Source organism: Podarcis erhardii (assembly GCF_964252035.2).
Source record: "Podarcis erhardii genome assembly, chromosome: 13".
Taxonomy (NCBI): domain Eukaryota; kingdom Metazoa; phylum Chordata; class Lepidosauria; order Squamata; family Lacertidae; genus Podarcis; species Podarcis erhardii.
In genome coordinates, this window is record NC_138502.1 from 16249022 (window position 1) to 16264916 (window position 15895).

General features: G+C 49.0%; 1 protein-coding gene and 1 long non-coding RNA gene across 3 annotated transcripts in view; both read left to right on the forward strand.

The window, feature by feature from the left end:
- The first annotated feature begins 3187 nt into the window (after nucleotides 1–3187).
- Nucleotides 3188–15895, forward strand: part of IL11 (interleukin 11) — a 66622-nt gene continuing 53914 nt past the window's right edge. For both annotated transcript variants that reach the window (XR_014150595.1, XM_081836942.1), the window contains exon 1: nucleotides 3188–3989. The gene's annotated coding sequence lies outside the window, so the exon portion shown is untranslated. The remainder of the gene's footprint in view (nucleotides 3990–15895) is intronic.
- On the forward strand, nucleotides 7816–9702 carry LOC309328553. The gene is made up of 2 exons (XR_014150822.1): nucleotides 7816–8028; nucleotides 9063–9702. It is a non-coding gene; the product is annotated as an uncharacterized lncRNA (long non-coding RNA).

Genomic DNA, 15895 nt, shown 5'->3' on the forward strand with positions numbered 1-15895 from the left:
TACAATTCCCAGCACCCTAAACAAGCTAGGGTTCCCAGTATCGCCTGGGAGAAGTCAGGTGCTTTAAATGTACGGTGTGTGCACAGCCTTAGTGTAGTAAGTAATGCTGGGGCAGATGAGCCAAAGTTTTGATTCCCTTTAGGGCGCCCTATGTTCATAAAAGGAGCAAGAGCATAAAGCGAAGAACATGTGGGCGAGGTGGGTTTTGAGGAGGGATCGAAAGGGAAATCAGAGAAGCAGAACCGCATACAGTGGGTTAAAAACTTAATTTGTTCCAGAGGTCCATTCTTAACCTGAAACTGTTCTTAACCTGAGGTACCACTTTAGCTAATGGGGCCTCCCGCTGCCACCGTGCTGCCGCTGCACGATTTTTGTTCTCATCCTGAAGCAAAGTTCGTAACCTGAGGTTAGCGGTGTCTATAACCTGAAGCGTCTCTAACCTGAAGCGTCTGTAACCCGAGGTACCACTGTATATGCTCAGGGAGTGAGTTCAATACACAAGGAAACAATAGTGGAGAATGGGTGAGCTGTTTAAGGAAGCAGGAGACGTTTGCCCAGCAGAGGGCAGCAGAATTCAAGGAGCACAGCTCTGCCACTGAGCTGCAGCCATCCCCATTGCAAGCTCACCCAAAGGAAACAACCTAATAGTATTTCACCAAAACATGCCACCACTCTGGAAAGTGGGAAGCGTTTTAGGGGACATCTGTTTGTGTTGAGCAGTGGGACGCAGGCAAGCACCTAGCGAGACAGCACCGGTTCTGGAATGTGGCAATATCCTGCCGCCTGCCTTCCAAATAGTAAATTAGACCCACCATCTAGTCAGCTGCAAAACCTAGATTTTGTCTCCTTTCCTGGACGTTATTCAAGTCTGTTCTTCTTTTACCTGGGCATGCAGTGTGTCCTTGCCCACTGGTCCACGTAGCTCAGTATTGTTGACTCTGACTGGCAGCTGCTCTCCAGGGTGTCAGGCGGGAGCTGTGCTCTGGAGAAGATGGGAGATGGAGGTTGGGATCTTTTGCATGCAAAATGACCAGGTTTTATTGATTCAGGGGCAAGGTCACTCAGTTAACTCCAGATCGACTCAAACTATGCCAGCCTCTGTTAGCTGCCTGGATGCGGATTCGCCAAAAAGTGGTGCTCTGGAAGGGACGGGTGGGAGAGCCTCCATTTTGAATCACCTTGATTGCCGCTGTAAATAAAAATGATTAAATCTGATTGCAAATAAAAAATGCTTGTGCTGGCTACATACACCTTGACTTTTGCTGGCAAAAAGACCAGTTAAACTGCACTCATAAGTGGTTTGAAAACCAGCATTTTAAAACTTGATTAGCAGTTTGGCTTGTGTGTCGTCCCCCTGCAACCCGGTCTTTCTTGAAATGTGTCCTTTGATGCTTTCATTACTTTGTCCTGCTATTTTCACTTACACACACACACACACACACACACACACACACACACACACCCTCTTGCTCGTGGCTTTTCATCAACAGACAAGCCAATTGTTGCATTCATGGGCTGGGACTGAGGGGGAACCGTCCTTGCTCCCCACCCTAGCGGGAAGCCACCTTACAAATTCCCGGCCACTCGTGGCTCCGCCGTTCCTGGCGCCCAGCAGCGTGGAAGGACAATCTAATCAAGGGTTATTAAATGCAGATACAACCCCCCCACCCGGGCTCAGGCTATAAAATCTGGAGCCTTCACGTTTATTGGGAGCTGAGGTCATGGCTGCGCTGCCCCAGGGGAAATGATGGGAAACAGCGATTTCCTACCCTGCTGTTCTTTGCAGATGCTCTCCCACATCCTATCCTGAAATGCTCCAGTATCCCTTGCAACTCCCCGTGCCCCACATTTAAAAGCACGTGATTTCCCCCAGAGAATCCTAGGAAATGTAGTTTGTTAAGGGTGCTGTGGGTTGTAGCTCTGCGAGTGGGAAACTACAGTTCCCAGGATTCTTTGGGCAGGGGTCATGTGCTTTAAATGTATGGTGTGGATCTGCCCATGGTCCTGGAATTAGAGTAGATGGAGGGTGGCATCAAGACTTGTGGCTCAGCCACACTTTTCTGCTTGTCCTGCGCCCAGAAATCAAGGAGCATCCAAGCGGTTTTGCATTTGCCCCACAGCTTTCCCTTGGAAAACTGCTGGTTTTCCTACCTAGGGGAAAGCTGCAGGGCAAATGGAGGTACAGATGAGCCCCACTCACGGTGGGATTAGAGGTTACTTCAACCTCAGTACTTTCTTCTGCAACATGGAATTACAGATACTTGTTGAGCAACTGATTGAGATTTAGGAAACTAAAAATGCTGCATCATTATAATGCTAACAGTTTAGCAAAAATGTTTTGTTTGGGGGGGGGAAATAGTTAAGGAGGGGGGTTATATAATTAAGCATGGTGTGGAAAAAATGGATTGAGCCTTTGCCCTCTCCCAAAATACTAAGAATTGAGGTCATTCAATGAAATTGAGGAACAGTAGACTCAGGAAGGGCAAAAACCAGTGCTTCTTCACACGGTACATAATTAAATTAAGGAATCTGCAGTGGTGCCCCCTACTTTTGAAGACTCAGAAGGGGGATAGACAAATACCTTGAGAATAGATGGGTATGTCAGTGGTAATTCACCACAATAAATAAATGAAACTTCCATGTTCAACAATAAGGTAAAGGGACCCCTGACCATTAGGTCCAGTTGTGGCCGACTCTGGGGCTGCGGCGCTCATCTCGCTTTATTGGCAGAGGGAGCCGGCGTACAGCTTCCGGGTCATGTGGCCAGCATGACTAAGCCGCTTCTGGCAAACCAAAGCAGCGCACAGAAACGCCGTTTACCTTCCCGCCGGAGCGGTACCTATTTATCTACTTGCACTTTTGACGTGCTTTCGAACTGCTAGGTTGGCAGAAGGGACTGAGCAACGGGAGCTCACCCCATCGCAGGGATTTGAACCGCCAACCTTCTGATCGGCAAGTTCTAGGCTCTGTGGTTTAACCCGCAGCGCCACCCGCGTCCCTTAGATGTTCAACAGTAGTATACCTGAAAATGCAAGTTGCTGGAGGGAGGCAACAGCCGGGAAGCAATATTGCCCTCATGCCTTGCTTGTTGGCATCCTGGAAGCATCTGATTGGCTACTGTGGGAAACAGAACTGTGGGTTTAGTCAGGGCTGGGGAACCTGTGGCCCTCCAGATGTTTTTGGATTCCAGCTTCCATCATCCCCGACCACTGGCAATGCTGCCTGGGGTTACTGACAGCTGGAGACCAACTTGTGCTGACCATTGCTTTGGCAAACGGCAACTTTATATTTACTTATTTGTTTGCTTTTGCACTCAGTTTATGTATTTATTAGCTTTTGCCCTCTTTTAAACTGGTGCAGTCACAGGTTTTGGGCACTAGAGGTCGCCAACCCCTTTTTGGAGGAAAAAGATGAGCCGTTATTTCTAAAATTGAGATCCCTCAGTTTACCTGATGTTACCAGATTAAACATGGGCACCTCTCCCAGTCCCACATCTTTCTTAGATGCATAGAAATTTGGCAGTTGCAGCGTCTCTCTCATTGGTAGGAGATAAACAGCGACTTTAGGCTACTCTTATGAAAGACAGAAGGGACCCTCCAGCCTGGCTGGGTGTTGTTGTTTGTGGGCATAGCCTTCAACATATAATTAAGGCCGCATTGACACAATACATTTTGATGCTGCTTCTTTAAACAGTCATGGCGTCCCCCAAAGGATTTTGGGAGCTGCAGTTCTTCAAAGGGCTCTGGGAGTTGTTAGGAGGCCCCCATTCATTCCCTTTGCAGAGCTACAATCCTTAAAGTGGAAGGATAATGGCCTACTCACTGTGGGAACCAAAGTGTTTGGCTGGTTGTTGCCAAGAGGGAAGGATCTCTGCAGAACACTCAGCAAAGAAGAAGCAATATAAAGAGCTCCAGCCTTTTCCATTGAGTTATGTAAGGGTTGCTCCACGTTGCCCTGAAAACCTCAAGCACCCTCCTCTGTTTTTCAGGGTAAGTAGTAGCTCCATTTCCTACAAAACTCTGAAAAAGCAATGTGTTTTAAAAGACTACTCATGATCATTTCTTTGGGTAAGGCTTAAAAGAGAGAGAGAAAGGGCTCTCAGCAACAGGAAGGTCCAGTTCTGCCTCAGTGGGGTTATACTGGTAATAAACTCAACTTTTCCCACTTTCTGTCTGTCAGTGCAAAATATAGACAATTGGAATCAGACTTCCAGTACACACTTCTACTCAGAAGTAAGACTCACAGAGTTTAATGGGGCTGCCTCCTAGACAAATCCAAAGGGCATTGGATCGTAACCTCAGGCTGTGTTCCTTAACCTTAACCTTGGAGTAAAGTAGGATTTACTTCTGAGTAGACATGACGACTTGCTCTGTGAGTTGCCCATGCTTTAGCCCCATTTGTTTCAATGAGACAAAAGTGTGACTGACTTAGAGTCCTGTATGCATTTACCTGCAAGCTCCTGCCAACCTAGCAGTTCAAAAGCACATCAAAGCACAAGTAGATAAATAGGTACTGCTCCAGCGGGAAGGTGAACGGCGTTTCCGTGTGCTGCTCTGATTCGCCAGAAGCGGCTTAGTCATGCTGGCCACATGACCCAGAAAGCTGTCTGCGGACAAACGCCAGCTCCCTTGGCCAGTAAAGCGAGATGAGCACTGCAACCCCAGAGTCATCCCAAACTGGACTTGACAGTCAGGGGTCCCTTTACCTTTACCTTTAAGTCCGGCCGAATTAAGTGGCACTTACTCATGAGTAGACATTTATAGGAGTGTGTTATTAGTCTGCATTGAAGCCACAGGACTTTCACCATTGAGATGCCAGCAACATCTGACACCGGTCTGCAGTGCACCCTTACACACTGCATTGCAGTGCAGAATTACAGATCTAATTACAAATCATGGGGGGGGGGATCAAAATCAACACAATCTCACTGCAAATCGAAATCTAGCACATCAGGGAGAAAGTATCTATCCCAGTCCTTTGTCAGCCTGTGCTCATTTTCTAATTGGCAGATAGTTTTTAACATAGGGGAACATTCAGAAATGTGACTGCCTTTGTGAGGTCTGGAGTGGTGCAGTTCATTCTGCTACATCAGCACTGTGCCAACTCATTCACTTGCATCCTAGGAATAGTCAGTCCTAGGAATAGGGTTTCCAAAGCAAAGGTGGTTCTTTTTCCAAATACTTCATATAGTAGTTGTTTGTTTGTTTGTTTGTTTGTTTGTTTGTTTGTTGCACTTATTAGTTGGGTTGCTTTACAAAAAGAAACCCAGAGCAACTTTTAAAATTTAAACCAACAAAAAGCTAAAAAAGCTAAAAACATATTCATATTTATAAAAAGGCACGACTAACACATCCCACCTACCCACTAAAAGAGACCACAGACAATTAAAGGCCAAAGAAAGGTCTGGTGGAAGACACATGCTTTTGTTTGGCACTTAAAAATAAACAGTGATGGTGCCAGGTATGCTTCCCTGGAGAGAGTGTTCTGCACGTGGGGAGCCACCACTGAGAAGGCCCGTTCTTGTGTCAGCACCCTCTACAGCTTCCTTGGAGGGGGCGCACAGAGAAAGGCCTTGGATAATGAATGCAGCGTCTGAGTTGGTTCATGTGGAGAGAGGCGGTCCTTGAAGTATTGGAGTCCTGAGCCCCATAAGGTTTTATAGGTCGAAACCAGCACCTTATGAAATCTGTGGCTATAGATCTGTATGCCTGGAACTGAAGCTCGGGGGTAGAGCACATCCTTTGCACGCAGAAAATCCCCGACATCTCCAGATGAAAAACAAAATTCAGTGAGCAGGTGTTGGGGAAGACCTCTTTGCTTAAGAAGCTGGAGAGCTGCTCTCCGTCAGAGTAGACAATAATGGCTACGAAGGCAGCATCCTATAACCACACCAACACTTTCTGTAGCTAGTGTGCATGGGAAGTCCTAGCCCTCCCTAGCAGGTGGGGAGCTATGTTTTTCAGCCCACACTTACCTACTGCTGATGCCACCCATGCTTAAGGCTTAAAAGGGGGCATCTTCCCTGTCCCTGGGTCCTCCAGGCCTCGAGGACTGAACTCCCTATCGTTCCTTGCGGCCGGGACTTGGCTTTTTGCTCCCGCCGTGATGGCCTCACACCCTCCGGTTGGGACAGACGACAAGCCGCTGTGATGAAAACAGGAGGTCGTGGCCACGATCGTCCTGTCTGAATCAACCACAAACCCACCGGGGCCCTCTAAGTAGAGTCACAGCAAAGAGGGAACACCCTGTGCACCAGGCACCGGCCCAGGAGGATGGGGAAAATGCAAACAAAACCATTGTGGATTGGGTGGTTTACAGATGCCGTTCCAACCCAAGGGAAGCGGAGCAGAACGGGAGCGCTACTTGTTGTGAAGCAACTGTGTTGTTGTTGTTGTGGGGAGTGAGATAGTCCTGCGGCTGAACCGTCAGAGTTACGTTAACCGGCATTCATGCAAATGTAAAGTTTGCCATTGTCTAGAAGCAGGCTAACATTTAAAACACACACACACATACACCCTTGGCTTGGTGGCCAAAAGCGGGAGGGGGAAAAGGGCTGGTTCAATCCCGGCCTAATGGCCAGAATGAAGGTGGCCGGGAGCCAGGACTCCTGGGTCCTCTGGAGAGCCAGGAGTGGTGGTGGTGGTGGTGGTTGAGAAGCTACCGAAGGGGAGTAGGATCACGGCTCCGTCTGAGGGAGGGAGGAGAGGATGGTAGGGAGTAGGACAGGAATTGGCTCTGCTTCCCCCTCAAGTAGGCTGCCTCCCAAACCTCAGACTGGGCAAGAGTTCAGAGTGAGCGAGGAATGGAACAGCGGAGGCTTAGCTTGTCTGATGGTGCTGGAGGTCTGGATGGCCAGCTCCAAGGGAGGGAAAAGCCTGGAGCCCTTTGTAGGGGGGATGCCTCGGAGAGCTCACGGAGGCAGCTGGTTCAAAGTCGGAATGTGCTGGCTTGGGCCAAATTCTCTTAAAAGGGACCTACAGAGTGCAGAAAGATACACCCTTTTGTTAGGAGCCGTCTGACTCTTTTACTCTCTTCCCCACTTCACTTCCTCCAGCCGCCCCTCAGACCTTCCTTCAAGGCTTGCAAAGAGGGTTCTTGGGATTCTGCGACCAAAAAGTGGGAGCAAGGGATTCTGGGAGCTGGGGTTCCTGGCTTTTCCAGGAGTAGTGAGGTTTGTAGGTTGAGCTGGGCTGGTGCTGCTGAGAAACGTAGCGTGAAACTTCGGAGCAGCGGAAGTGACGGAATTAGGCAAAGCCTACTGGCACCTGTCAGAATCTTACACCTAATAATTTGCAGCTCCTGGCAGAAGTCAATGAGGAAGTAGGGGAAATAATCCCAGGGTTCTGCAACAGCTGATGAGCTAAATTTCAAACTTCTCTGTTTCAGAATACAATCCTTGCTGCTGCACACTTATGTGTCATATTGCATGCACCACCTCCTCCTTTTCAAAAATACGCTACCTTGTTTTCACTGCAGCCCCTTGAGCTATGCCACTATTATGCCTATTTTACAGATGGGGCACAATTGGCACTTTTTTTTTTGCAGCTGCTTCCATCGGAGCATGTTTCTTGCTCTGTGAGTATGCAGCAGGGAACCAGTGGTAGTTTTCCAGCAAATGTATGTGGAGCAAAAACCTACATGCCAGGTTGATGCATGTTTATTTCTGCAGAGAATTGTGGAGAGACCCTCCGTGGGATTTGAACCCAGGATCACCATGCCCACCCTGGCTCTCTTGTCACCCAGTAGCTTTTAGCACCGATGGCCTTAGGGGGAGGGCTTATCTCTTTTGTGATATGCATTCAGGACTGGGCTTACTGTTGGCTCCCATGGCTACACTGGGGGCTGATGTGATGATACCCATTGGGCGAGAGACAAGGAGGACAACATTTGGTGAAGCCAAAGTCAATGGCAAGCAGAGCCAACTCATTCATGTTTTCTCCCTGTCCTCCTCTTGGCTGAATTCTGCAAGGGCAGCACTGAGGCTGAGGAGAGGGCAGCTAGGGGCCAGTGGCACCCTCCAGGCTAGTTGTAAGTTGGGGGCTGGCCGGCCGAAGATTAGTGGGACAGTGCCTTCACTGCATGGATATCTCTCTGGGGTTCCAGGAACAGCTGGAAGAAGCCACCTCTTTGACATGAAGTGGAGGTTGGGGCCCTTCAGTTGCTAAGCAACAGCAAAGGACCTCTATTCCCCTAGAGCCAGAAGCCAAAAGGCAGCTCTTTGTGGGTTGCCTAGCAACCAATGGGCCTACTCCCCAGCCACTTTTCGGCTGGGACCATGCTGCTTTGCGGGTGTGTGTAGTCGTAGTAACAGTGACTGACGGCAGGCCCAGCCTCAGTGCTTGGCATTAGGCAAGCGTCTGCTAGGGCCCAGCACCAACTGGAGCCTCTGCAATTGCCTTGGCAGCAAGGAAGGGAAGCAACAATTTGCTCACCCTCTGGGCCCATCTCCACCATGGGGCGATAGCAAGCAGGAGGAGCTGCAGCTGCCAGCCGTTCAAGCTCCCTCCCTTCTGTTTCTGGGCCCAAGCCGCCAATATGGGGTGGTGGAGACAAGCTGCAGTGAGGAGGAAGACCCACAAAAGCCTAGAACCAGCCCTGAGTGATTGACAATCCCCCTTCTTTGGAGGTAGGAGAAGGGGAGGATGGAAGAGGGAACAGGACAAGCTTAGAGCATAAAGGGAACAAGCTCAGTGCATCAAAGAAGGGCAGGGTGCGTGCATACGTGACCTTGCGGGAGGGGATGAATGCAATGACTAGGGGCTGGCCTTGTGGGTACAGATATCCCCCTCCCCTTCCCTCCTTTGAGACAGAAATTAATTCCTTCGGAGCCGTCTGTTTGAAATCCTAAACTGACGGAATGTTTGTGGCATCCAAAAGTTTAGAGCTTGCCTTCAGCACTGCAGGACTCTGGCTGGCTTTTGATGTTCACAGTCCGGGTTGTTCCTGGGGTGTGTTGGCACGTCTCTGTACCCCTGCCTCCCCCAAGGAGCTGCTCCCCACCCACCCACCCACCCACTCACTCCCCAGTCTGTTTTAAGACTTTTCTTTTTGGCTTCGTGCAGCGCAGTGCTTATTTTCATCTGTCAAAATGCGGAAGGGTCTTTCACCAGCCATCTGGCAGCATCTGCTGCTGAATACCTCGTCTTGCTGAAGAATAGGGAGAGTTGCCACACACACACACACACACACGGGAGCCTCCCACCATGGCTGTTTCAGCTCCGTCACCTGCTAGCTAAGAACTTTTCCGTCTCAGCGCAAAAAATGACACGGACTCTCTGGAACGACTCATCCGCCCCATGAGCGCAGCAACCTCAAGAGTCTAACCGCCGTGCCCAAAAAGTGACCCCACCCCTGGCAACGCGTCCCGGATTCCCCTGGAATGTCTAGACGCCAGTCCGGACAAGAAGCCAGCCTTCCTTTTGCACGGGATTCCCTGTCGCACAGGAGCCAAAACCAGGCTGGCAATGGGGACTTGGAACATGGCAGAAGGGGTTGCTATTCTGTTTTGTTTTTTTTCCTTTTTGGCCGGGGGATTCCCTGAAGGCTGCTATAAAGCAAAAGGAATGAAGTCACGTCCTTTGAGGCTGGCTCAAAGGTCATGCACACTGTCAGGCTTCCGTGCTGTGGCTTCTTCCCTTGGGCTCTAGTACACAACACGAGAGGATGCAATAGCGTCATCAATAACAACGACAACCGTAATAATTACTGTTAATATGGAACCATGAAGTACTCTTTGCAGAGGGCACGGAGGAGCTTACAATCTAAAATTCAGCGCAGAGGTGGGGAAGGAAACTGTGGCAAGGGTAAACAGGGAAAGTTGTATGCACCTGAGGTTTGGTGGCAGGTTATAGTTGGTTACAGTAAGATGTGAAAAATAGGAATTGCGCCAAAGGAGATACTAGAGTTGTGCCAGGTTCAGGACACTGGGCCAGCTTCTGTTTCCAGTGCTGGGCTTAATTCCGGAAATATGCTGGGAGTTGATAAGAAATAGCATCAGAACATATGCAGAGCGTGCTTTCCTTCACCGCTAGGTCAATAGTAGCTCCCACAGGCACATCTGAAGGCCTCCAGGCTGACCATTCTTGGCTGTGAGTCCTGGAAGACTCTGCCTTGCAGGCCTTTTCCCACCTGGCCTGGGAGGGTGGATCCCTGACTGACTCCAACTACAAAAGCAGAGACTGCTGAACAGACTTTGGGGTTGGGATGTTGTTTAGAGGGGGTTGTGTTGGGTGGGGGGTGGTTGTTGCTGTTATGGATATATCTATCTATCCATCTATATATTTTTAGATTTTATGATTTATGTGGAAACGGTTTAATTTGGCTGTGTACTTTTTGATGTTTCATTTATTGTTTATGACTAGTTTTGCTAAGTTTGTAATTGTATTTTTGTTTCATGCTATAAGCCACCTTGAGCATGGTTTAACTATGGAAAGGAGGCATGCAAATGCTGCATAATTATGGATGGATAGATGGATCTGAGCAACCACAGGGGGAGCCCTTGAAGCAAAGTGAGGAGGCAGCTGTACATGGCTGTACATGTTTGTTTGAAACTGCTCCCCATACAGTTCAGGTAACTTTTGAGCATTACAAACTAAGGACTGTCCCAGACCTTCTCCCCAGGCCACATCCATTGTCCCCTGGCCAGTTCTGCTCTGCACCATCCTTGCGTACATTTATCTGACTGGGATAACGCCTCTTTTTTGCCCATATGGAAGGTGAAAAAAGGTATGTAACCATCAGTCTTATGTGGCTGGAATGTAGCTTTTGTCCTTGCCTCCACCACCTACATTGCCATGTGGTCCCCTGGAAGATCACCATGAGGGCATGTGTCTCTCTGTCTGAAAAAGGCTCTCCCCCCCCCCCCCCCCGGTTTAGATAATTAGACATTTTTGCACCCTGCACAGACTTACATATCTGTAACTCCACACCCCCACACCTTTTCAATCTTCCAGCAAAAATGACAATCACAGCTCAAGATTGTTGCCTTTTGGTTTTGTCCCTTACATGAACTTTAAGACACTTTGAAAATACTGTTATTTCAGGCAACATGCAGGAAGCTGCAAGAGCAAGCAGTAATTGATCCACTCCATTCCAAGTGGTGAAAACAAGGCACGGCCGATGTCATGGGCCTAAACAATAGCTTGGTGTGATGAGAATAAGCTATGGTGAGCCTTGCACAATTCCCTCTCCTATTTCCCTCTCCTCTGAAGAGTTCAGGAAGTTTTGCTGCTGTGTTTGAACTCTAAACTGTGGTTAATGGTAACTGCGACTTGCCTAAATAAGTCAGTTCATAACCCATGGTTTGAAGTTCACTTGTGTGAAAGAAGACTAATCATGGGTTGGGTTTTTTTGGTTTGGTTAGCACAGAAGCTGTGGTTCATCTAAATCAGAGCCAAACACTTTTACACTCCTCCTTGCTGCTTCTCACAGCTATGCTAGACTGGTATATGGGAGTGCACAAGCCCAGGGTTTGCTGTGGCTTGTTCTTGTTATGCTAAACCACGGTTTAATACTTTAGTATGATGTCTTAACTGGGCCAGACAGTCCAGTGTATGAACAGATTTTCTTCCATTCCCCTGCTTTGCACAGGCAAACGTGGGTAGACACACAAGAGAGCTGTGCTCTGGGCAGCTGCACCAGTCACACTGCCTTAATGATGGCCGGTGTTCCACTGGCCCCTGGACACAGCGGAATACACAGCTCAGTTCCCGTGTGTTTCCAAACACAGGGCGCAATTCAGAATTTGCTTGTTCTGAAACCCTCGCAGAACTTCAACATTCAGCCCATATAGATGCCCTGGCCGGTGTTCCTTTGTGCATAGATCTGCTGGAAGCGTTGTGCGCTTGGGCTTGAATGCGTTAACGTGTGTGGCGGCAAATGTATACGTGTGTCCTATTACTTGCATGGAGTACAAAATGCTCTCCCTCCTCTGTCCTTCTTCTCTGTCCCCCCCAGCCTCCCCTCTAAACCAATGCAAATCCCCAACTCCGTAGCCAAACCACACAGCAGTCCCCCTCCCTGCACCCCCTCCTTTGCCTGCATCACGAAAAGGTTTGGACAAGAGCTGGGTCTCTGTCTTTGAAGGGAGGGGACACTTGGCATTTTTGCGTAAGGGTATTTGTGAGGATCCTGCAGGCCTCCTGGCACAAATAGGTAGACCAAATGGGGAATTGGGGGGGGGGGAGAGAGAGAGAGAGAGAGAAAGAGAGAGAGAGAGAGAGAGAGTTGTGTGTCTGCTGCACATTTTCTTTAATCCCAGCTGCTGATTCAGCAGATTTTCCACACAACCCAGGAATTCTCTCTAGCCAGGAACACTGTTTCTCTGTTGTTTGTACTTGGACCATGTTCAAGGCAAGGGCTGGGGGGTGAGGGGCTGGGGGGGGGTGGGAGAGAGAGAGATGAACAGGATCCACAGACTTTAACCTGATATGTTGAAATCTGTGGGAGTCAAGATCGAAGGATGTTGGTAGGGCTGGGGAAAGCCCAGAATTCATGGCAGGATGTGTGGATGGAGAGGTGCAAATTGGAGATTGGATGCCTTGGTGGAGATGAGAGGAGGAAGGAATTCAAGTTGGGATACAGAAGGCATCTGTAGGCTAGAACGGACATATCTTGGCAGGATGCAGGTGGGGAGGGTCCAGATAGGGAAGCCACTTTGCTTGCAGAAGGTCCCAGGTTCATCCCCCAGCTGGAAGGTTTTGAAAGGATCAGGTAGCAGAAGCTGGGGGGAGACCCTTCCCTGTCTCACACCCTGGCAGCCAGAGCGGACAATACTGGGGTAGACGGACAGGTAACCTGACCCAACACAAGGCAACTTCCTGGGTTGCTAGGGGGTAGCAATACTTGGCTACCAAGAGAAGACCCCGATGGCACTGTGGTCTAAACCACTGAGCCTCTTGGGCTCGCTGATCAGAAGGTCAGCAGTTTGAACCCCTGCGACGGGGTGAGCTCCTATTGCTCTGTCCCAGCTCCTGCCAACCTAGCAGTTCAAAAGCACACCAGCGCAAGTAGATAAATAGGTACCGCTGCGGCAGGAAAGTACTGTAAACGGCATTTCCGTGCGCTCTGGTTTCCTTAACGGTGTTCCATTGCACCAGAAGTGGTTTAGTCATGTTGGCCACATGACCCGGGAAAGAGCTGTCTATGGACAAACGCCAGCTCCCTCGGCCTGAAAAGCCTTTGACTGGACCTAACCATCCAGGGGTCCTTTACCTTTTTTTACCAAGAGAGCCCAGGTGGAGGTCATGCTTGAGGTGTATTTGCGAACAATTCTACTGACTCATCCTGCTTCCCAGACGGCGCTTATGGGACAGCACCTGCCATTGCTTTCCCAGCGTGTGCCCTTCCTGGAGGGTGCGCTCAGCCCGGATTCCCGGAGCTGTTGACATACTGCACATTCCTGCTTTTGCATCAGCGGCTTTTTCGCCCGACTGCCTCTCTTATCCCCGTCCTGGAACCTGGCACTCGGCTGCCCATGCACTCAACCAAAGGCTACAGATTCTGAGCATGAGGCAGGATGAGGTAGCGGAACACTTTGGGTTCCAGGTACAGGCTAGGGTCATGTGTTTTTTTGTTTGTAATTCACCCCCTCCCACCTACTCACCCACATAAAATGTTAGCTCAGGGAGATGGCTAGGCTAAGCCTTTCTCTCTTGTGAGTTAGGGCTCAGCCAGACTTCCGCTTCCCCCGTCACTTCCCCCCAGGAAAACTCGATCTTTGCTGCTGAACTGGAGCAAACAACAAGTGTGGACGGGGCCTGTAGTTAACATCCTGGGAGAGAAAAACAACAGCAATGTGGTTGCATTGTTAAGTGGGACCGGATTGGAGAAATTCTCAGAGGATAAGGCTTTCAGTGGCTCTGATGGTTATGTGCCTCTGAATATCACTTGCCAGGAATCTCAAGGGAAGAGTGTTGCTGTTGCCTTCAGGTGCTTCTTTCAAGCCTCCCCCCCTGGTTGGACACGGAGAGAACAGAGTGGTGGACTAGGTGGGCCGCTGGCCTGATCCAGCAGCAGGGCTGTTCTTGTTTCCTTCTGATTGTGGAATACACACGTCCCTCCTCCTATGGCTCTCCTTTCCATTTGTCCATTTTATATGTACTGTATTTTTAAACTGAATATAGGTATTGGGAGGGGGTAGTACTAATACTCAGTTTACCTCAGTTTACTCAGTTTCATAACTATACCCATTTTATTTATTTAACCCCCCCCCCCCCCGCAATCCCACGTGGGTGTCAGTACATCAAAAACCACTAAACCAGTATCTCAGCATCCACCTCTATCCTACATTTTAATGAGCCACCAAAACCTAGTTCAGGTAAAAAGGGCTTTACAGTGTGGTTTATCAAATAACCACAAACATGGTGAGAGTTTCGGCATTTCTTTTTACATTGATCACAATCCAGTGGAAAGTTTTCCTGTGCCTTCTCCATTACAATTGCGCGCTTGCGCGCGCACACAAAAAAAAACTGTATTATAAATGTGTTCGTTAATGCTTCTGTGTTTGAAATGTATCGTGGGATGTGACCATAGAGGTCCGAGTTAAATTCCCCATGTATTTGTGATGTGGGACCAGTTTCCTCACCCATCAGCCGATCCTCCCTCGCAGGATTGTCGTGAGGATGAAGGTATGCGTGTGAGCTCCTTGTAGGAAGGGCAAGGTGAACGATGTAATAATTAACTTTAATCAATTAACAGTCATTAACTTTTGTTTTGAAATAACAATCAAACTCTCCAAGCAGATTGTCTGTTTTTAAACCTGTTTTCTGTCTGTAGTTGAGTGTGCCGATATGTACGACTCTCAGAACTTCATTTAATGTGCTGTGTGTGGTCTTAAAAACGCTTCTCAAATGCATTTTTTAGAATATACTCCATGCGTGGTATAATAGATGTTGAAAAGAGTCGCCTTTCTGCACATCCATCTGCTCATATTTGTCTACCCGTCACTGACCTACCTAGCGATCAGATCGCCTAAGGTTAGGCTGCCTGTTGTCTGTGAACTGCTGCTCCTTGTGGTTATAGCTCCCCTGTCCAGCCCCCAGGAGAGTCATAACTCTGCGGTTGGACATGCCAGCTCTCTCTTCCCCCCACCCCAGTAGCTCTGACGTGGCAGGAAGCGTCAAGGGGGATGTTTAGATAGGACCAAACTCTGCCGTCAGCAGTGCACACTGTAATCCAGGCTCTTGTGTCATCGGGACGGTGAGAGAGATGGGATTCACACCAGAGTGTGCACAGTCAGGGGCTGGAAAGGGGAAAGGAGATCTAGGAAAATATGCATAGACAGACACAAACACACACATGCTCCACTCACAATACATGCTCATCGCAGTGTTTGTATATAACTGCCCACTCACAAATGCTCATACCTACACATGGACACAAATGTCACGCAGGAAATGCACTATGAATACACACAAATGTACACAAGCACACCCATGCAATGCGAGCTTGGAGATAAGTAGGTGGGAGTATGCATTGTTGCGTGCTAACATGCATATTTCTGTGCCGTCCCACACAGTTATTTGTGTCATGGAATAACTGTAGCGTTTGTTGCACAGGACCCAGATGTCTTTCCTCAAAGTAGCATTTCTGTTGCAGGTATATTCACCCATCTGAATACATCTGCCAGCACAAGTACGTTTGGCTGCACAAAGGAACGTTCCCCACCCACTCACCCCCGTCCTTTCCTCGCAGCCCTCATGCCCCCCCCCAATCTGTTCAGGGTTTCCCCACAACCCTCCAGAACAGATTTGGGGAGGGTGTTGGTGGGGGCGGAGGGGTGCAGGGAAAGGAGAGGGAGGGGAAGTTTTGTTGTACAAGCTGAAATCCTTGTGCAATGGATCTATTCAGTTGGATAGCACCCATTGCTGTTTTCTTGTGTTCGTTGTGTGGTACT